Consider the following 23,415-nt stretch of genomic DNA (forward strand, 5'->3'; position numbering starts at 1 on the left):
TTCAGTGGTCTAGGATGCGGCTTAATGCCCCTTTCAGGCTGCAAATGTTTTTGGGACATTCAGAGCTCTCTGACACCGATTTTGGCCCACCAACATTTTCTGGACTTTAGGGGGTCTAGGATGCCTGTAAACCTCTTTTTTTGGCCTCCAAAGGTTTCGACATTTTTGCAGTCCTAAAATGCATTTTAAGGCCTTTTTTGGGCTGCTAACATATTCTGAGCCTTAGGGGTGTAGGATGCATTTTTCGTGCAAAAAATATTTTTGGGAATTTCAGTGGTCTAGGATGAGGGTTAATACCCCTTTCAGGCTGCAAATGTTTTTGTGGAATTCAGGGCTCTCTGACACCATTTTTGGGCCACCAACATTTTCTGGACTTTAGGAGGTCTACGATGCCTGTAAACCCCTTTTTTGGGCCTCCAAAGTTTTCAACATTTTTGCAGACCTAACATGCATTTTAAGGCCTTTTTTGGGCTGCTAACATATTCTGAGCTTCAGGGGTATAGGTTGCATTTTTCATGCCAAAAATATTTTGGGGAATTTCAGTGGTCTAGGATGCGGCTTAATGCCCCTTTCAGGCTGCAAATGTATTTGGGGCATTCAGAGCTCCCTGACACCATTTTTGGGCCACCAACATTTACTGGACTTTAGGGGGTCTAGGATGCCTGTAAACCCCTTTTTTGGGCCTCCAAAGTTTTCAACATTTTTGCAGACCTAACATGCATTTTAAGGCCTTTTTTGGGCTGCTAACATATTCTGAGCTTCAGGGGTATAGGTTGCATTTTTCATGCCAAAAATATTTTGGGGAATTTCAGTGGTCTAGGATGCGGCTTAATGCCCCTTTCAGGCTGCAAATGTATTTGGGGCATTCAGAGCTCCCTGACACCGATTTTGGCCCACCAACATTTTCTGGACTTTAGGGGGTCTAGGATGCCTGTAAACCCCTTTTTTCGGCCTCCAAGGTTTTCAACATTTTTGCACACCTAAGAAGCATTTGAAGTCCTTTTTTTGAGCTGCCAACATTTTCTGATCTTTCAGGGTTGTAGGATGCATTTTTTGTGCCAAAAATATTTTGGGGAATTTCAGTGGTCTAGGATGCGACTTAATGCCTCTTTCAGGCTGCAAATCTGTTTGGGATATTCAGAGCTCTCTGACACTGTTTTTGGGCCACAAACATTTTCTGGACTTTAGGGGGTCTATGATGCCTGTAAACCCCTTTTTTGGTCTTTCAAAGTTTTCAACATTTTTGCAGGCCTAAAATGCATTTTAAGGCCTTTTTTGGGCTGCTAACATATTCTGAGCTTCAGGGGTATAGGTTGCATTTTTCATGCCAAAAATATCTTGGGGAATTTCAGTGGTCTAGGATGCGGCTTAATGCCCCTTTCAGGCTGCAAATGTTTTTGGGACATTCAGAGCTCCCTGACACCGATTTTGGCCCACCAACATTTTCTGGACTTTAGGGGGTCTAGGATGCCTGTAAACCCCTTTTTTGGGCCTCCAAAATTTTCAACATTTTTGCAGGCGTAAAATGCATTTTAAGGCCTTTTTTGGGCTGCTAACATATTCTGAGCCTTAGCGGTGTAGGATGCATTTTCCGTGCAAAAAATATTTTTGGGAATTTCAGTGGTCTAGGATGCGGGTTAATGCCCCTTTCATGCTGCAAATGTTTTTGGGACATTCAGGGTTCTCTGACACCATTTATGGGCCACCAACATTTTCTGGACTTCAGGGGGTCTAGGATGCCTGTAAACCCCTTTTTTGGGCCTCCAAAATTTTCAACATTTTTGCAGGCCTAAAATGCATTTTAAGGCCTTTTTTGGGCTGCTAACATATTCTGAGCTTCAGGGGTATAGGTTGCATTTTTCATGCCAAAAATATTTTGGGGAATTTCAGTGGTCTAGGATGCGGCTTCATGCCCCTTTCAGGCTGCAAATGTATTTGGGGCATTCAGAGCTCTCTGACACCGATTTTGGCCCACCAACATTTTCTGGACTTTAGGGGGTCTAGGATGCCTGTAAACCCCTTTTTTCGGCCTCCAGAATTGTCAACATTTTTGCAGGCGTAAAATGCATTTTAAGGCCTTTTTTGGGCTGCTAACATATTCTGAGCCTTAACGGTGTAGGATGCATTTTTCGTGCAAAAAATATTTTTGGGAATTTCAGTGGTCTAGGATGCGGGTTAATGCCCCTTTCATGCTGCAAATGTTTTTGGGACATTCAGGGCTCTCTGACACCATTTCTGGGCCACCAACATTTTCTGGACTTTAGGGGGTGTAGGATGCCAGTAAACCCTTTTTTCCACCTCCAAAGTTATCAACATTTTTGCAAGCCTAAGATGCACTTTAAGGCATTTTTGTGCTGCTAACATTTTCAGAACTTTCAGGGGTGTAGTATGCATTTTTTGTGCCTAAAATATTTTGGGGAATATCAGTGGTCTAGGATGCAACTTAATGCCCCTTTCAGGCTGCAAATCTGTTTGGGACATGCAGAACTCTCTGACACTGCTTTTGGGCCACCAACATTTTCTGGACTTTAGGGGGACTAGGATGTCTGTAAACCCCTTTTTTGGGCCTCCAAAGTTTTCAACATTTTTGCAGGCCTAAAATGCATTTTAAGGCCTTTTTTGGGCTGCTAACATATTCTGAGCCTTGGGGGTGACGGATGCATTTTTCGTGCAAAAAATATTTTTAGGAATTTCAGTGGTATAGGATGCGGGTTAATGCCCCTTTCAGGCTGCAAATGTTTTTGGGACATTCAGGGTTCTCTGACACCATTTATGGGCCACCAACATTTTCTGGACTTCAGGGGGTCTAGGATGCCTGTAAACCCCTTTTTTGGGCCTCCAAAATTTTCAACATTTTTGCAGGCCTAAAATGCATTTTAAGGCCTTTTTTGGGCTGCTAACATATTCGGAGCCTTAGGGGTGTAGGATGCATTTTGCGTGCAAAAAATATTTTTGGGAATTTCAGTGGTCTAGGATGCGGGTTAATACCCATTTCAGGCTGCAAATGTTATTGGGAATTCAGGGCTCTCTGACACCATTTTTGAGCCACAATCATTTTCTGGACTTTAGGGGGTCTAGGATGCCTGTACCCTCTTTTTTGGGCTTCCAAAGTTTTCAACATTTTTGCAGACCTAAAATGCATTTTAAGGCCTTTTTTGGGCTGCCAACATATTCTGAGCTTCAGGGGTATAGGTTGCATTTTTCATGCCAAAAATATTTTGGGGAATTTCAGTGGTCTACGATGCGGGTTAATGCCCCTTTCATGCTGCAAATGTTTTTGGGACATTCAGGGCTCTCTGACACCATTTTTAGGCCACCAACATTTTCTGGACTTTAGGGGGTGTAGGATGCCTGTAAACCCCTTTTTTCCACCTCCAAAGTTATCAACATTTTTGCAAGCGTAAGATTCACTTTAAGGCATTTTTGTGCTGCTAACATATTCTGAGCCTTAGGGGTGACGGATGCATTTTTCGTGCAAAAAATATTTTTGGGAATTTCAGTGGTCTAGGATGCGGGTTAATGCCCCTTTCAGGCTGCAAATGTTTTTGGGACATTCAGGGCTCTCTGACACCATTTTTGGGCCACCAACATTTTCTGGACTTTAGGGGGTCTAGGATGCCTGTAAACCCCTTTTTTGGGCCTCCAAAGTTTTCAACATTTTTGCAGGCCTAAAATGCATTTTAAGGCCTTTTTTGGGCTGCTAACATATTCTGAGCTTTCAGGGGTGTAGGATGCATTTTTCATGCCAAAAATATTTTGGAGAATTTCAGTGGTCTAGGATGCGGCTTAATGCCCCTTTCAGGCTGCAAATGTATTTGGGGCATTCAGAGATCTCTGACACCGATTTTGGCCCACCAACATTTTCTGGACTTTAGGGGGTCTAGGATGCCTGTAAACCCCTTTTTTCCACCTCCAAAGTTATCAACATTTTTGCAAGCCTAAGAAGCATTTGAAGTCCTTTTTCTGAGCTGCCAACATTTTCTGATCTTTCAGGGTTGTAGGATTAATTTTTTGTGCCAAAAATATTTTGGGGAATTTCAGTGGTCTAGGATGCGACTTAATGCCCCTTTCAGGCTGGAAATCTGTTTGGGACATTCCGAGCTCTCTGACACTGTTTTTGGGCCACAAACATTTTCTGGACTTTAGGGGGTCTAGGATGCCTGTAAACCCCTTTTTTGGTCCTTCAAAGTTTTCAACATTTTTGCAGGCCTAAAATGCATTTTAAGGCCTTTTTTGGGCTGCTAACATATTCTGAGCCTTAGCGGTGTAGGATGCATTTTTCGTGCAAAAAATATTTTTGGGAATTTCAGTGGTCTAGGATGCGGGTTAATGCCCCTTTCATGCTGCAAATGTTTTTGGGACATTCAGGGCTCTCTGACATCATTTTTGTGCCACCAACATTTTCTGGGCTTTAGGGGGTGTAGGATGCCTGTAAACCCCTTTTTTCCACCTCCAAAGTTATCAACATTTTTGCAAGCCTAAGATGCACTTTAAGGCATTTTTGTGCTGCTAACATTTTCAGAACTTTCAGGGGTGTAGTATGCATTTTTTGTGCCAAAAATATTTTGGGGAATTTCAGTGGTCTAGGATGCGGCTTAATGCCCCTTTCAGGCTGCAAATGTTTTTGGGACATTCAGAGCTCCCTGACACCGATTTTGGCCCACCAACATTTTCTGGACTTTAGGGGGTCTAGGATGCCTGTAAACCCCTTTTTTGGGCCTCCAAAATTTTCAACATTTTTGCAGGCGTAAAATGCATTTTAAGGCCTTTTTTGGGCTGCTAACATATTCTGAGCCTTAGCGGTGTAGGATGCATTTTTCGTGCAAAAAATATTTTTGGGAATTTCAGTGGTCTAGGATCTGGGTTAATGCCCCTTTCATGCTGCAAATGTTTTTGTGGAATTCAGGGCTCTCTGACACCATTTTTGGGCCACCAACATTTTCTGGACTTTAGGAGGTCTACGATGCCTGTAAACCCCTTTTTTGGGCCTCCAAAGTTTTCAACATTTTTGCAGACCTAACATGCATTTTAAGGCCTTTTTTGGGCTGCTAACATATTCTGAGCTTCAGGGGTATAGGTTGCATTTTTCATGCCAAAAATATTTTGGGGAATTTCAGTGGTCTAGGATGCGGCTTAATGCCCCTTTCAGGCTGCAAATGTATTTGGGGCATTCAGAGCTCCCTGACACCATTTTTGGGCCACCAACATTTACTGGACTTTAGGGGGTCTAGGATGCCTGTAAACCCCTTTTTTGGGCCTCCAAAGTTTTCAACATTTTTGCAGACCTAACATGCATTTTAAGGCCTTTTTTGGGCTGCTAACATATTCTGAGCTTCAGGGGTATAGGTTGCATTTTTCATGCCAAAAATATTTTGGGGAATTTCAGTGGTCTAGGATGCGGCTTAATGCCCCTTTCAGGCTGCAAATGTATTTGGGGCATTCAGAGCTCCCTGACACCGATTTTGGCCCACCAACATTTTCTGGACTTTAGGGGGTCTAGGATGCCTGTAAACCCCTTTTTTCGGCCTCCAAGGTTTTCAACATTTTTGCACACCTAAGAAGCATTTGAAGTCCTTTTTTTGAGCTGCCAACATTTTCTGATCTTTCAGGGTTGTAGGATGCATTTTTTGTGCCAAAAATATTTTGGGGAATTTCAGTGGTCTAGGATGCGACTTAATGCCTCTTTCAGGCTGCAAATCTGTTTGGGATATTCAGAGCTCTCTGACACTGTTTTTGGGCCACAAACATTTTCTGGACTTTAGGGGGTCTATGATGCCTGTAAACCCCTTTTTTGGTCTTTCAAAGTTTTCAACATTTTTGCAGGCCTAAAATGCATTTTAAGGCCTTTTTTGGGCTGCTAACATATTCTGAGCTTCAGGGGTATAGGTTGCATTTTTCATGCCAAAAATATCTTGGGGAATTTCAGTGGTCTAGGATGCGGCTTAATGCCCCTTTCAGGCTGCAAATGTTTTTGGGACATTCAGAGCTCCCTGACACCGATTTTGGCCCACCAACATTTTCTGGACTTTAGGGGGTCTAGGATGCCTGTAAACCCCTTTTTTGGGCCTCCAAAATTTTCAACATTTTTGCAGGCGTAAAATGCATTTTAAGGCCTTTTTTGGGCTGCTAACATATTCTGAGCCTTAGCGGTGTAGGATGCATTTTCCGTGCAAAAAATATTTTTGGGAATTTCAGTGGTCTAGGATGCGGGTTAATGCCCCTTTCATGCTGCAAATGTTTTTGGGACATTCAGGGTTCTCTGACACCATTTATGGGCCACCAACATTTTCTGGACTTCAGGGGGTCTAGGATGCCTGTAAACCCCTTTTTTGGGCCTCCAAAATTTTCAACATTTTTGCAGGCGTAAAATGCATTTTAAGGCCTTTTTTGGGCTGCTAACATATTCTGAGCCTTAGCGGTGTAGGATGCATTTTTCGTGCAAAAAATATTTTTGGGAATTTCAGTGGTCTAGGATCTGGGTTAATGCCCCTTTCATGCTGCAAATGTTTTTGGGACATTCAGGGCTCTCCGACACCATTTTTGGGCCACCAACATTTTCTGGGCTTTAGGGGGTGTAGGATGCCTGTAAACCCCTTTTTTCCACATCCAAAGTTATCAACATTTTTTGCAAGCCTAAGATGCACTTTAAGGCATTTTTGTGCTGCTAACATTTTCAGAACTTTCAGGGGTGTAGTATGCATTTTTTGTGCCAAAAATATTTTGGGGAATTTCAGTGGTCTAGGATGCAACTTAATGCCCCTTTCAGGCTGCAAATCTGTTTGGGACATGCAGAGCTCTCTGACACTGTTTTTGGGCCACCAACATTTTCTGGACTTTAGGGGGTCTAGGATGTCTGTAAACCCCTTTTTTGGGCCTCCAAAGTTTTCAACATTTTTGCAGGCCTAAAATGCATTTTAAGGCCTTTTTTGGGCTGCTAACATATTCTGAGCCTTGGGGGTGACGGATGCATTTTTTGTGCCAAAAATATTTTTGGAAATGTCAGTGGTCTAGGATACGGGTTAATGCCCCTTTGAGGCTGCAAATGTTTTTGGGACATTCAGAGCTCTCTGACACCGATTTTGGCCCACCAACATTTTCTGGACTTTAGGGGGTCTAGGATGTCTGTAAACCCCTTTTTTGGGCCTCCAAAGTTTTCAACATTTTTGCAGGCCTAAAATGCATTTTAAGGCCTTTTTTGGGCTGCTAACATATTCTGAGCCCTAGGGGTGACGGATGCATTTTTCGTGCAAAAAATATTTTTGGGAATTTCAGTGGTCTAGGATGCGGGTTAATGCCCCTTTCAGGCTGCAAATGTTTTTGGGACATTCAGGGCTCTCTGACACCATTTTTGGGCCACCAACATTTTCTGGACTTTAGGGGGTCTAGGATGCCTGTAAACCCCTTTTTTGGGCCTCCAAAGTTTTCAACATTTTTGCAGGCCTAAAATGCATTTTAAGGCCTTTTTTGGGCTGCTAACATATTCTGAGCTTTCAGGGGTGTAGGATGCATTTTTCATGCCAAAAATATTTTGGAGAATTTCAGTGGTCTAGGATGCGGCTTAATGCCCCTTTCAGGCTGCAAATGTTTTTGGGACATTCAGAGCTCTCTGACACCGATTTTGGCCCACCAACATTTTCTGGACTTTAGGGGGTCTAGGATGCCTGTAAACCTCTTTTTTTGGCCTCCAAAGGTTTCGACATTTTTGCAGTCCTAAAATGCATTTTAAGGCCTTTTTTGGGCTGCTAACATATTCTGAGCCTTAGGGGTGTAGGATGCATTTTTCGTGCAAAAAATATTTTTGGGAATTTCAGTGGTCTAGGATGAGGGTTAATACCCCTTTCAGGCTGCAAATGTTTTTGTGGAATTCAGGGCTCTCTGACACCATTTTTGGGCCACCAACATTTTCTGGACTTTAGGAGGTCTACGATGCCTGTAAACCCCTTTTTTGGGCCTCCAAAGTTTTCAACATTTTTGCAGACCTAACATGCATTTTAAGGCCTTTTTTGGGCTGCTAACATATTCTGAGCTTCAGGGGTATAGGTTGCATTTTTCATGCCAAAAATATTTTGGGGAATTTCAGTGGTCTAGGATGCGGCTTAATGCCCCTTTCAGGCTGCAAATGTATTTGGGGCATTCAGAGCTCCCTGACACCATTTTTGGGCCACCAACATTTACTGGACTTTAGGGGGTCTAGGATGCGGCTTAATGCCCCTTTCAGGCTGCAAATGTATTTGGGGCATTCAGAGCTCCCTGACACCGATTTTGGCCCACCAACATTTTCTGGACTTTAGGGGGTCTAGGATGCCTGTAAACCCCTTTTTTCGGCCTCCAAGGTTTTCAACATTTTTGCACACCTAAGAAGCATTTGAAGTCCTTTTTTTGAGCTGCCAACATTTTCTGATCTTTCAGGGTTGTAGGATGCATTTTTTGTGCCAAAAATATTTTGGGGAATTTCAGTGGTCTAGGATGCGACTTAATGCCTCTTTCAGGCTGCAAATCTGTTTGGGATATTCAGAGCTCTCTGACACTGTTTTTGGGCCACAAACATTTTCTGGACTTTAGGGGGTCTATGATGCCTGTAAACCCCTTTTTTGGTCTTTCAAAGTTTTCAACATTTTTGCAGGCCTAAAATGCATTTTAAGGCCTTTTTTGGGCTGCTAACATATTCTGAGCTTCAGGGGTATAGGTTGCATTTTTCATGCCAAAAATATCTTGGGGAATTTCAGTGGTCTAGGATGCGGCTTAATGCCCCTTTCAGGCTGCAAATGTTTTTGGGACATTCAGAGCTCCCTGACACCGATTTTGGCCCACCAACATTTTCTGGACTTTAGGGGGTCTAGGATGCCTGTAAACCCCTTTTTTGGGCCTCCAAAATTTTCAACATTTTTGCAGGCGTAAAATGCATTTTAAGGCCTTTTTTGGGCTGCTAACATATTCTGAGCCTTAGCGGTGTAGGATGCATTTTCCGTGCAAAAAATATTTTTGGGAATTTCAGTGGTCTAGGATGCGGGTTAATGCCCCTTTCATGCTGCAAATGTTTTTGGGACATTCAGGGTTCTCTGACACCATTTATGGGCCACCAACATTTTCTGGACTTCAGGGGGTCTAGGATGCCTGTAAACCCCTTTTTTGGGCCTCCAAAATTTTCAACATTTTTGCAGGCCTAAAATGCATTTTAAGGCCTTTTTTGGGCTGCTAACATATTCTGAGCTTCAGGGGTATAGGTTGCATTTTTCATGCCAAAAATATTTTGGGGAATTTCAGTGGTCTAGGATGCGGCTTCATGCCCCTTTCAGGCTGCAAATGTATTTGGGGCATTCAGAGCTCTCTGACACCGATTTTGGCCCACCAACATTTTCTGGACTTTAGGGGGTCTAGGATGCCTGTAAACCCCTTTTTTCGGCCTCCAGAATTGTCAACATTTTTGCAGGCGTAAAATGCATTTTAAGGCCTTTTTTGGGCTGCTAACATATTCTGAGCCTTAACGGTGTAGGATGCATTTTTCGTGCAAAAAATATTTTTGGGAATTTCAGTGGTCTAGGATGCGGGTTAATGCCCCTTTCATGCTGCAAATGTTTTTGGGACATTCAGGGCTCTCTGACACCATTTCTGGGCCACCAACATTTTCTGGACTTTAGGGGGTGTAGGATGCCAGTAAACCCTTTTTTCCACCTCCAAAGTTATCAACATTTTTGCAAGCCTAAGATGCACTTTAAGGCATTTTTGTGCTGCTAACATTTTCAGAACTTTCAGGGGTGTAGTATGCATTTTTTGTGCCTAAAATATTTTGGGGAATATCAGTGGTCTAGGATGCAACTTAATGCCCCTTTCAGGCTGCAAATCTGTTTGGGACATGCAGAACTCTCTGACACTGCTTTTGGGCCACCAACATTTTCTGGACTTTAGGGGGACTAGGATGTCTGTAAACCCCTTTTTTGGGCCTCCAAAGTTTTCAACATTTTTGCAGGCCTAAAATGCATTTTAAGGCCTTTTTTGGGCTGCTAACATATTCTGAGCCTTGGGGGTGACGGATGCATTTTTCGTGCAAAAAATATTTTTAGGAATTTCAGTGGTATAGGATGCGGGTTAATGCCCCTTTCAGGCTGCAAATATTTTTGGGACATTCAGGGTTCTCTGACACCATTTATGGGCCACCAACATTTTCTGGACTTCAGGGGGTCTAGGATGCCTGTAAACCCCTTTTTTGGGCCTCCAAAATTTTCAACATTTTTGCAGGCCTAAAATGCATTTTAAGGCCTTTTTTGGGCTGCTAACATATTCGGAGCCTTAGGGGTGTAGGATGCATTTTGCGTGCAAAAAATATTTTTGGGAATTTCAGTGGTCTAGGATGCGGGTTAATACCCATTTCAGGCTGCAAATGTTATTGGGAATTCAGGGCTCTCTGACACCATTTTTGAGCCACAATCATTTTCTGGACTTTAGGGGGTCTAGGATGCCTGTACCCTCTTTTTTGGGCTTCCAAAGTTTTCAACATTTTTGCAGACCTAAAATGCATTTTAAGGCCTTTTTTGGGCTGCCAACATATTCTGAGCTTCAGGGGTATAGGTTGCATTTTTCATGCCAAAAATATTTTGGGGAATTTCAGTGGTCTAGGATGCGGGTTAATGCCCCTTTCATGCTGCAAATGTTTTTGGGACATTCAGGGCTCTCTGACACCATTTTTAGGCCACCAACATTTTCTGGACTTTAGGGGGTGTAGGATGCCTGTAAACCCCTTTTTTCCACCTCCAAAGTTATCAACATTTTTGCAAGCGTAAGATTCACTTTAAGGCATTTTTGTGCTGCTAACATATTCTGAGCCTTAGGGGTGACGGATGCATTTTTCGTGCAAAAAATATTTTTGGGAATTTCAGTGGTCTAGGATGCGGGTTAATGCCCCTTTCAGGCTGCAAATGTTTTTGGGACATTCAGGGCTCTCTGACACCATTTTTGGGCCACCAACATTTTCTGGACTTTAGGGGGTCTAGGATGCCTGTAAACCCCTTTTTTGGGCCTCCAAAGTTTTCAACATTTTTGCAGGCCTAAAATGCATTTTAAGGCCTTTTTTGGGCTGCTAACATATTCTGAGCTTTCAGGGGTGTAGGATGCATTTTTCATGCCAAAAATATTTTGGAGAATTTCAGTGGTCTAGGATGCGGCTTAATGCCCCTTTCAGGCTGCAAATGTATTTGGGGCATTCAGAGATCTCTGACACCGATTTTGGCCCACCAACATTTTCTGGACTTTAGGGGGTCTAGGATGCCTGTAAACCCCTTTTTTCCACCTCCAAAGTTATCAACATTTTTGCAAGCCTAAGAAGCATTTGAAGTCCTTTTTCTGAGCTGCCAACATTTTCTGATCTTTCAGGGTTGTAGGATTCATTTTTTGTGCCAAAAATATTTTGGGGAATTTCAGTGGTCTAGGATGCGACTTAATGCCCCTTTCAGGCTGGAAATCTGTTTGGGACATTCCGAGCTCTCTGACACTGTTTTTGGGCCACAAACATTTTCTGGACTTTAGGGGGTCTAGGATGCCTGTAAACCCCTTTTTTGGTCCTTCAAAGTTTTCAACATTTTTGCAGGCCTAAAATGCATTTTAAGGCCTTTTTTGGGCTGCTAACATATTCTGAGCCTTAGCGGTGTAGGATGCATTTTTCGTGCAAAAAATATTTTTGGGAATTTCAGTGGTCTAGGATGCGGGTTAATGCCCCTTTCATGCTGCAAATGTTTTTGGGACATTCAGGGCTCTCTGACATCATTTTTGTGCCACCAACATTTTCTGGGCTTTAGGGGGTGTAGGATGCCTGTAAACCCCTTTTTTCCACCTCCAAAGTTATCAACATTTTTGCAAGCCTAAGATGCACTTTAAGGCATTTTTGTGCTGCTAACATTTTCAGAACTTTCAGGGGTGTAGTATGCATTTTTTGTGCCAAAAATATTTTGGGGAATTTCAGTGGTCTAGGATGCGGCTTAATGCCCCTTTCAGGCTGCAAATGTTTTTGGGACATTCAGAGCTCCCTGACACCGATTTTGGCCCACCAACATTTTCTGGACTTTAGGGGGTCTAGGATGCCTGTAAACCCCTTTTTTGGGCCTCCAAAATTTTCAACATTTTTGCAGGCGTAAAATGCATTTTAAGGCCTTTTTTGGGCTGCTAACATATTCTGAGCCTTAGCGGTGTAGGATGCATTTTCCGTGCAAAAAATATTTTTGGGAATTTCAGTGGTCTAGGATGCGGGTTAATGCCCCTTTCATGCTGCAAATGTTTTTGGGACATTCAGGGTTCTCTGACACCATTTATGGGCCACCAACATTTTCTGGACTTCAGGGGGTCTAGGATGCCTGTAAACCCCTTTTTTGGGCCTCCAAAATTTTCAATATTTTTGCAGGCCTAAAATGCATTTTAAGGCCTTTTTTGGGCTGCTAACATATTCTGAGCTTCAGGGGTATAGGTTGCATTTTTCATGCCAAAAATATTTTGGGGAATTTCAGTGGTCTAGGATGCGGCTTCATGCCCCTTTCAGGCTGCAAATGTATTTGGGGCATTCAGAGCTCTCTGACACCGATTTTGGCCCACCAACATTTTCTGGACTTTAGGGGGTCTAGGATGCCTGTAAACCCCTTTTTTCGGCCTCCAGAATTGTCAACATTTTTGCAGGCGTAAAATGCATTTTAAGGCCTTTTTTGGGCTGCTAACATATTCTGAGCCTTAACGGTGTAGGATGCATTTTTCGTGCAAAAAATATTTTTGGGAATTTCAGTGGTCTAGGATGCGGGTTAATGCCCCTTTCATGTTGCAAATGTTTTTGGGACATTCAGGGCTCTCTGACACCATTTCTGGGCCACCAACATTTTCTGGACTTTAGGGGGTGTAGGATGCCAGTAAACCCTTTTTTCCACCTCCAAAGTTATCAACATTTTTGCAAGCCTAAGATGCACTTTAAAGCATTTTTGTGCTGCTAACATTTTCAGAACTTTCAGGGGTGTAGTATGCATTTTTTGTGCCTAAAATATTTTGGGGAATATCAGTGGTCTAGGATGCAACTTAATGCCCCTTTCAGGCTGCAAATCTGTTTGGGACATGCAGAACTCTCTGACACTGCTTTTGGGCCACCAACATTTTCTGGACTTTAGGGGGACTAGGATGTCTGTAAACCCCTTTTTTGGGCCTCCAAAGTTTTCAACATTTTTGCAGGCCTAAAATGCATTTTAAGGCCTTTTTTGGGCTGCTAACATATTCTGAGCCTTGGGGGTGACGGATGCATTTTTCGTGCAAAAAATATTTTTAGGAATTTCAGTGGTATAGGATGCGGGTTAATGCCCCTTTCAGGCTGCAAATGTTTTTGGGACATTCAGGGTTCTCTGACACCATTTATGGGCCACCAACATTTTCTGGACTTTAGGGGGTCTAGGATGCCTCTAAACCCCTTTTTTCCACCTCCAAAGCTTTCTACATTTTTGCAGGCCTAAGATGCACTTTAAGGCCTTTTTTGGGCTGCTAACATATTCTGAGCTTCATGGGTGTAGTATTCATTTTTTGTGCCAAAAATATTTTTGGGAATGTCAGAGGTCTAGGATGCGGGTTAATGCCCGTTTCACTCTGCAAATGTTTTTGGGACATTCAGGGCTCTCTGACACCATTTTTGGGCCACCAACATTTTCTGGACTTTAGGGGGTCTAGGATGCCTGTAAACCTCTTTTTTGGTCCTTCAAAGTTTTCAACATTTTTGCAGGCCTAAAATGCATTTTAATGCCTTTTTTGGGCTGCTAACATATTCTGGGCTTTCAGGGGTGTAGGATGCATTTTTCGTGGCAAAAATATTTTTGGGAATTTCAGTGGTCTAGGATGCAGCTTAATGCCCATTTCAGGCTGACAATGTTTTTGGGACATTCAGGGCTCTCTGACACAGATTTTGGCCCACCAACATTTTCTGGACTTTAGGGGGTCTAGGATGCCTGTAAACCCCTTTTTTGGTCCTTCAAAGTTTTAAACATTTTTGCAGGCCTAAAATGCATTTTAAGGCATTTTTGGGCTGCTAACATTTTCAGAACTTTCAGGGGTGTAGTATGCATTTTTTGTGCCAAAAATATTTTTGGGAATTTCAGTGGTCTAGGATGCGTGTTAATGCCCGTTTCACTCTGCAAATGTTTTTGGGACATTCAGGGCTCTCTGACACAATTTTTGGGCCACCAACATTTTCTGGACTTTAGGGGGTCTAGGATGCCTGTAAACCCCTTTTTTGGGCCTCCAAAGTTTTCAACATTTTTGCAGGCCTAAAATGCATTTTAAGGCCTTTTTTGGGCTGCTAACATATTCTGAGCTTTCAGGGGTGTAGGATGCATTTTTCGTGCCAAAAATATTTTTGGGAATTTCAGTGGTCTAGGATGCGGGTTAATGCCCCTTTCAGGCTGCAAATGTTTTTGAAACATTCAGGGCTCTCTGACACCATTTTTGGGCCACCAACATTTTCTGGAGTTTAGGGGGTCTAGGATGCCTGTAAACCCCTTTTTTGGTCCTTCAAAGTTTTCAACATTTTTGCAGGCCTAAAATGATTTTTAAGGCCTTTTTTGTGCTGCTAACATATTCTGAGCTTTCAGGGGTGTAGGATGCATTTTTCTTGCCAAAAATATTATTGGGAATTTCAGTGGTCTAGGATGCGGGTTAATGCCCCTTTCAGGCTGACAATGTTGTTGGGACATTCAGAGCTCTCTGACACAGATTTTGGCCCACCAACATTTTCTGGACTTTAGGGGGTCTAGGATGCCTGTAAACCCCTTTTTTGGTCCTTCAAAGTTTTCAACATTTTTACAGGCCTAAAATGCATTTTAAGGCCTTTTTAAGGCTGCTAACATATTCTGAGCTTTCAGGGGTGTAGGATGCATTTTTCGTGCCAAAAATATTTTTGGGAATTTCAGTGGTCTAGGATGCGGTTTAATGCCCGTTTCACTCTGCAAATGTTTTTGGGACATTCAGAGCTCTCTGACACCATTTTTGGGCCACCAACATTTTCTGGACTTTAGGGGGTCTAGGATGCCTGTAAACCCCTTTTTTGGGCCTCCAAAGTTTTCAACGTTTTTACAGGCCTAAAATGCATTTTAAGGCCTTTTTAAGGCTGCTAACATATTCGGAGCCTTAGGGGTGTAGGATGCATTTTGCGTGCAAAAAATATTTTTGGGAATTTCAGTGGTCTAGGATGCGGGTTAATACCCATTTCAGGCTGCAAATGTTATTGGGAATTCAGGGCTCTCTGACACCATTTTTCAGCCACAATCATTTTCTGGACTTTAGGGGTCTAGGATGCCTGTACCCTCTTTTTTGGGCTTCCAAAGTTTTCAACATTTTTGCAGACCTAAAATGCATTTTAAGGCCTTTTTTGGGCTGCCAACATATTCTGAGCTTCAGGGGTATAGGTTGCATTTTTCATGCCAAAAATATTTTGGGGAATTTCAGTGGTCTAGGATGCGGGTTAATGCCCCTTTCATGCTGCAAATGTTTTTGGGACATTCAGGGCTCTCTGACACCATTTTTAGGCCACCAACATTTTCTGGACTTTAGGGGGTGTAGGATGCCTGTAAACCCCTTTTTTCCACCTCCAAAGTTATCAACATTTTTGCAAGCGTAAGATTCACTTTAAGGCATTTTTGTGCTGCTAACATATTCTGAGCCTTAGGGGTGACGAATGCATTTTTCGTGCAAAAAATATTTTTGGGAATTTCAGTGGTCTAGGATGCGGGTTAATGCCCCTTTCAGGCTGCAAATGTTTTTGGGACATTCAGGGCTCTCTGACACCATTTTTGGGCCACCAACATTTTCTGGACTTTAGGGGGTCTAGGATGCCTGTAAACCCCTTTTTTGGGCCTCCAAAGTTTTCAACATTTTTGCAGGCCTAAAATGCATTTTAAGGCCTTTTTTGGGCTGCTAACATATTCTGAGCTTTCAGGGGTGTAGGATGCATTTTTCATGCCAAAAATATTTTGGAGAATTTCAGTGGTCTAGGATGCGGCTTAATGCCCCTTTCAGGCTGCAAATGTATTTGGGGCATTCAGAGATCTCTGACACCGATTTTGGCCCACCAACATTTTCTGGACTTTAGGGGGTCTAGGATGCCTGTAAACCCCTTTTTTCCACCTCCAAAGTTATCAACATTTTTGCAAGCCTAAGAAGCATTTGAAGTCCTTTTTTTGAGCTGCCAACATTTTCTGATCTTTCAGGGTTGTAGGATTCATTTTTTGTGCCAAAAATATTTTGGGGAATTTCAGTGGTCTAGGATGCGGGTTAATGCCCCTTTCAGGCTGCAAATGTTTTTGGGACATTCAGGGTTCTCTGACACCATTTATGGGCCACCAACATTTTCTGGACTTCAGGGGGTCTAGGATGCCTGTAAACCCCTTTTTTGGGCCTCCAAAATTTTCAACATTTTTGCAGGCCTAAAATGCATTTTAAGGCCTTTTTTGGGCTGCTAACATATTCGGAGCCTTAGGGGTGTAGGATGCATTTTGCGTGCAAAAAATATTTTTGGGAATTTCAGTGGTCTAGGATGCGGGTTAATACCCATTTCAGGCTGCAAATGTTATTGGGAATTCAGGGCTCTCTGACACCATTTTTGAGCCACAATCATTTTCTGGACTTTAGGGGGTCTAGGATGCCTGTACCCTCTTTTTTGGGCTTCCAAAGTTTTCAACATTTTTGCAGACCTAAAATGCATTTTAAGGCCTTTTTTGGGCTGCCAACATATTCTGAGCTTCAGGGGTATAGGTTGCATTTTTCATGCCAAAAATATTTTGGGGAATTTCAGTGGTCTAGGATGCGGGTTAATGCCCCTTTCATGCTGCAAATGTTTTTGGGACATTCAGGGCTCTCTGACACCATTTTTAGGCCACCAACATTTTCTGGACTTTAGGGGGTGTAGGATGCCTGTAAACCCCTTTTTTCCACCTCCAAAGTTATCAACATTTTTGCAAGCGTAAGATTCACTTTAAGGCATTTTTGTGCTGCTAACATATTCTGAGCCTTAGGGGTGACGGATGCATTTTTCGTGCAAAAAATATTTTTGGGAATTTCAGTGGTCTAGGATGCGGGTTAATGCCCCTTTCAGGCTGCAAATGTTTTTGGGACATTCAGGGCTCTCTGACACCATTTTTGGGCCACCAACATTTTCTGGACTTTAGGGGGTCTAGGATGCCTGTAAACCCCTTTTTTGGGCCTCCAAAGTTTTCAACATTTTTGCAGGCCTAAAATGCATTTTAAGGCCTTTTTTGGGCTGCTAACATATTCTGAGCTTTCAGGGGTGTAGGATGCATTTTTCATGCCAAAAATATTTTGGAGAATTTCAGTGGTCTAGGATGCGGCTTAATGCCCCTTTCAGGCTGCAAATGTATTTGGGGCATTCAGAGATCTCTGACACCGATTTTGGCCCACCAACATTTTCTGGACTTTAGGGGGTCTAGGATGCCTGTAAACCCCTTTTTTCCACCTCCAAAGTTATCAACATTTTTGCAAGCCTAAGAAGCATTTGAAGTCCTTTTTTTGAGCTGCCAACATTTTCTGATCTTTCAGGGTTGTAGGATTCATTTTTTGTGCCAAAAATATTTTGGGGAATTTCAGTGGTCTAGGATGCGACTTAATGCCCCTTTCAGGCTGGAAATCTGTTTGGGACATTCCGAGCTCTCTGACACTGTTTTTGGGCCACAAACATTTTCTGGACTTTAGGGGGTCTAGGATGCCTGTAAACCCCTTTTTTGGTCCTTCAAAGTTTTCAACATTTTTGCAGGCCTAAAATGCATTTTAAGGCCTTTTTTGGGCTGCTAACATATTCTGAGCCTTAGCGGTGTAGGATGCATTTTTCGTGCAAAAAATATTTTTGGGAATTTCAGTGGTCTAGGATGCGGGTTAATGCCCCTTTCATGCTGCAAATGTTTTTGGGACATTCAGGGCTCTCTGACATCATTTTTGTGCCACCAACATTTTCTGGGCTTTAGGGGGTGTAGGATGCCTGTAAACCCCTTTTTTCCACCTCCAAAGTTATCAACATTTTTGCAAGCCTAAGATGCACTTTAAGGCATTTTTGTGCTGCTAACATTTTCAGAACTTTCAGGGGTGTAGTATGCATTTTTTGTGCCAAAAATATTTTGGGGAATTTCAGTGGTCTAGGATGCGGCTTAATGCCCCTTTCAGGCTGCAAATGTTTTTGGGACATTCAGAGCTCCCTGACACCGATTTTGGCCCACCAACATTTTCTGGACTTTAGGGGGTCTAGGATGCCTGTAAACCCCTTTTTTTGGGCCTCCAAAATTTTCAACATTTTTGCAGGCGTAAAATGCATTTTAAGGCCTTTTTTGGGCTGCTAACATATTCTGAGCCTTAGCGGTGTAGGATGCATTTTTCGTGCAAAAAATATTTTTGGGAATTTCAGTGGTCTAGGATCTGGGTTAATGCCCCTTTCATGCTGCAAATGTTTTTGGGACATTCAGGGCTCTCCGACACCATTTTTGGGCCACCAACATTTTCTGGGCTTTAGGGGGTGTAGGATGCCTGTAAACCCCTTTTTTCCACATCCAAAGTTATCAACATTTTTTGCAAGCCTAAGATGCACTTTAAGGCATTTTTGTGCTGCTAACATTTTCAGAACTTTCAGGGGTGTAGTATGCATTTTTTGTGCCAAAAATATTTTGGGGAATTTCAGTGGTCTAGGATGCAACTTAATGCCCCTTTCAGGCTGCAAATCTGTTTGGGACATGCAGAGCTCTCTGACACTGTTTTTGGGCCACCAACATTTTCTGGACTTTAGGGGGTCTACGATGTCTGTAAACCCCTTTTTTGGGCCTCCAAAGTTTTCAACATTTTTGCAGGCCTAAAATGCATTTTAAGGCCTTTTTTGGGCTGCTAACATATTCTGAGCCTTGGGGGTGACGGATGCATTTTTTGTGCCAAAAATATTTTTGGAAATTTCAGTGGTCTAGGATACGGGTTAATGCCCCTTTGAGGCTGCAAATGTTTTTGGGACATTCAGAGCTCTCTGACACCGATTTTGGCCCACCAACATTTTCTGGACTTTAGGGGGTCTAGGATGTCTGTAAACCCCTTTTTTGGGCCTCCAAAGTTTTCAACATTTTTGCAGGCCTAAAATGCATTTTAAGGCCTTTTTTGGGCTGCTAACATATTCTGAGCCCTAGGGGTGACGGATGCATTTTTCGTGCAAAAAATATTTTTGGGAATTTCAGTGGTCTAGGATGCGGGTTAATGCCCCTTTCAGGCTGCAAATGTTTTTGGGACATTCAGGGCTCTCTGACACCATTTTTGGGCCACCAACATTTTCTGGACTTTAGGGGGTCTAGGATGCCTGTAAACCCCTTTTTTGGGCCTCCAAAGTTTTCAACATTTTTGCAGGCCTAAAATGCATTTTAAGGCCTTTTTTGGGCTGCTAACATATTCTGAGCTTTCAGGGGTGTAGGATGCATTTTTCATGCCAAAAATATTTTGGAGAATTTCAGTGGTCTAGGATGCGGCTTAATGCCCCTTTCAGGCTGCAAATGTTTTTGGGACATTCAGAGCTCTCTGACACCGATTTTGGCCCACCAACATTTTCTGGACTTTACGGGGTCTAGGATGCCTGTAAACCTCTTTTTTCGGCCTCCAAAGGTTTCGACATTTTTGCAGTCCTAAAATGCATTTTAAGGCCTTTTTTGGGCTGCTAACATATTCTGAGCCTTAGGGGTGTAGGATGCATTTTTCGTGCAAAAAATATTTTTGGGAATTTCAGTGGTCTAGGATGAGGGTTAATACTCCTTTCAGGCTGCACATGTTTTTGTGGAATTCAGGGCTCTCTGACACCATTTTTGGGCCACCAACATTTTCTGGACTTTAGGGGGTCTAGGATGCCTGTAAACCCCTTTTTTGGGCCTCCAAAGTTTTCAACATTTTTGCAGACCTAACATGCATTTTAAGGCCTTTTTTGGGCTGCTAACATATTCTGAGCTTCATGGGTATAGGTTGCATTTTTCATGGCAAAAATATTTTGGGGAATTTCAGTGGTCTAGGATGCGGCTTAATGCCCCTTTCAGGCTGCAAATGTATTTGGGGCATTCAGAGCTCCCTGACACCGATTTTGGCCCACCAACAATTTCTGGACTTTAGGGGGTCTAGGATGCCTGTAAACCCCTTTTTTGGGCCTCCAAAATTTTCAACATTTTTGCAGGCATAAAATGCATTTTAAGGCCTTTTTTGGGCTGCTAACATATTCTGAGCCTTAGCGATGTAGGATGCATTTTTCGTGCAAAAAATATTTTTGGGAATTTCAGTGGTCTAGGATGCGGGTTAATGCCCCTTTCATGCTGCAAATGTTTTTGGGACATTCAGGGCTCTCTGATACCATTTTTGGCCCACCAACATTTTCTGGACTTTAGGGGGTGAAGGATGCCTGTAAACCCCTTTTGTCAACCTCCAAAGTTATCAACATTTTTGCAAGCCTAAGAAGCATTTGAAGTCCTTTTTTTGAGCTGCCAACATTTTCTGATCTTTCAGGGTTGTAGGATGCATTTTTTGTGCCAAAAATATTTTGAGGAATTTCAGTGGTCTAGGATGCGACTTAATGCCTCTTTCAGGCTGCAAATCTGTTTGGGACATTCAGAGCTCTCTGACACTGTTTTTGGGCCACAAACATTTTCTGGACTTTAGGGGGTCTATGATGCCTGTAAACCCCTTTTTTGGTCCTTCAAAGTTTTCAACATTTTTGCAGGCCTAAAATGCATTTTAAGGCCTTTTTTGGGCTGCTAACATATTCTGAGCTTCAGGGGTATAGGTTGCATTTTTCATGCCAAAAATATCTTGGGGAATTTCAGTGGTCTAGGATGCGGCTTAATGCCCCTTTCAGGCTGCAAATGTTTTTGGGACATTCAGAGCTCCCTGACACCGATTTTGGCCCACCAACATTTTCTGGACTTTAGGGGGTCTAGGATGCCTGTAAACCCCTTTTTTGGGCCTCCAAAATTTTCAACATTTTTGCAGGCATAAAATGCATTTTAAGGCCTTTTTTGGGCTGCTAACATATTCTGAGCCTTAGCGATGTAGGATGCATTTTTCGTGCAAAAAATATTTTTGGGAATTTCAGTGGTCTAGGATGCGGGTTAATGCCCCTTTCATGCTGCAAATGTTTTTGGGACATTCAGGGCTCTCTGATACCATTTTTGGCCCACCAACATTTTCTGGACTTTAGGGGGTGAAGGATGCCTGTAAACCCCTTTTGTCAACCTCCAAAGTTATCAACATTTTTGCAAGCCTAAGAAGCATTTGAAGTCCTTTTTTTGAGCTGCCAACATTTTCTGATCTTTCAGGGTTGTAGGATGCATTTTTTGTGCCAAAAATATTTTGAGGAATTTCAGTGGTCTAGGATGCGACTTAATGCCTCTTTCAGGCTGCAAATCTGTTTGGGACATTCAGAGCTCTCTGACACTGTTTTTGGGCCACAAACATTTTCTGGACTTTAGGGGGTCTATGATGCCTGTAAACCCCTTTTTTGGTCCTTCAAAGTTTTCAACATTTTTGCAGGCCTAAAATGCATTTTAAGGCCTTTTTTGGGCTGCTAACATATTCTGAGCTTCAGGGGTATAGGTTGCATTTTTCATGCCAAAAATATCTTGGGGAATTTCAGTGGTCTAGGATGCGGCTTAATGCCCCTTTCAGGCTGCAAATGTTTTTGGGACATTCAGAGCTCCCTGACACCGATTTTGGCCCACCAACATTTTCTGGACTTTAGGGGGTCTAGGATGCCTGTAAACCCCTTTTTTGGGCCTCCAAAATTTTCAACATTTTTGCAGGCGTAAAATGCATTTTAAGGCCTTTTTTGGGCTGCTAACATATTCTGAGCCTTAGCGGTGTAGGATGCATTTTTCGTGCAAAAAATATTTTTGGGAATTTCAGTGGTCTAGGATCTGGGTTAATGCCCCTTTCATGCTGCAAATGTTTTTGGGACATTCAGGGCTCTCCGACACCATTTTTGGGCCACCAACATTTTCTGGGCTTTAGGGGGTGTAGGATGCCTGTAAACCCCTTTTTTCCACATCCAAAGTTATCAACATTTTTTGCAAGCCTAAGATGCACTTTAAGGCATTTTTGTGCTGCTAACATTTTCAGAACTTTCAGGGGTGTAGTATGCATTTTTTGTGCCAAAAATATTTTGGGGAATTTCAGTGGTCTAGGATGCAACTTAATGCCCCTTTCAGGCTGCAAATCTGTTTGGGACATGCAGAGCTCTCTGACACTGTTTTTGGGCCACCAACATTTTCTGGACTTTAGGGGGTCTAGGATGTCTGTAAACCCCTTTTTTGGGCCTCCAAAGTTTTCAACATTTTTGCAGGCCTAAAATGCATTTTAAGGCCTTTTTTGGGCTGCTAACATATTCTGAGCCTTGGGGGTGACGGATGCATTTTTTGTGCCAAAAATATTTTTGGAAATTTCAGTGGTCTAGGATACGGGTTAATGCCCCTTTGAGGCTGCAAATGTTTTTGGGACATTCAGAGCTCTCTGACATCGATTTTGGCCCACCAACATTTTCTGGACTTTAGGGGGTCTAGGATGTCTGTAAACCCCTTTTTTGGGCCTCCAAAGTTTTCAACATTTTTGCAGGCCTAAAATGCATTTTAAGGCCTTTTTTGGGCTGCTAACATATTCTGAGCCCTAGGGCTGACGGATGCATTTTTCGTGCAAAAAATATTTTTGGGAATTTCAGTGGTCTAGGATGCGGGTTAATGCCCCTTTCAGGCTGCAAATGTTTTTGGGACATTCAGGGCTCTCTGACACCATTTTTGGGCCACCAACATTTTCTGGACTTTAGGGGGTCTAGGATGCCTGTAAACCCCTTTTTTGGGCCTCCAAAGTTTTCAACATTTTTGCAGGCCTAAAATGCATTTTAAGGCCTTTTTTGGGCTGCTAACATATTCTGAGCTTTCAGGGGTGTAGGATGCATTTTTCATGCCAAAAATATTTTGGAGAATTTCAGTGGTCTAGGATGCGGCTTAATGCCCCTTTCAGGCTGCAAATGTTTTTGGGACATTCAGAGCTCTCTGACACCGATTTTGGCCCACCAACATTTTCTGGACTTTACGGGGTCTAGGATGCCTGTAAACCTCTTTTTTCGGCCTCCAAAGGTTTCGACATTTTTGCAGTCCTAAAATGCATTTTAAGGCCTTTTTTGGGCTGCTAACATATTCTGAGCCTTAGGGGTGTAGGATGCATTTTTCGTGCAAAAAATATTTTTGGGAATTTCAGTGGTCTAGGATGAGGGTTAATACTCCTTTCAGGCTGCACATGTTTTTGGGACATTCAGGGCTCTCTGACACCATTTTTGGGCCACCAACATTTTCTGGACTTTAGGGGGTCTAGGATGCCTGTAAACCCCTTTTTTGGGCCTCCAAAGTTTTC

Source organism: Ambystoma mexicanum, chromosome 7p (assembly GCF_040938575.1).
Source record: "Ambystoma mexicanum isolate Mex_15411 chromosome 7p, UKY_AmexF1_1, whole genome shotgun sequence".
NCBI lineage: Eukaryota > Metazoa > Chordata > Amphibia > Caudata > Ambystomatidae > Ambystoma > Ambystoma mexicanum.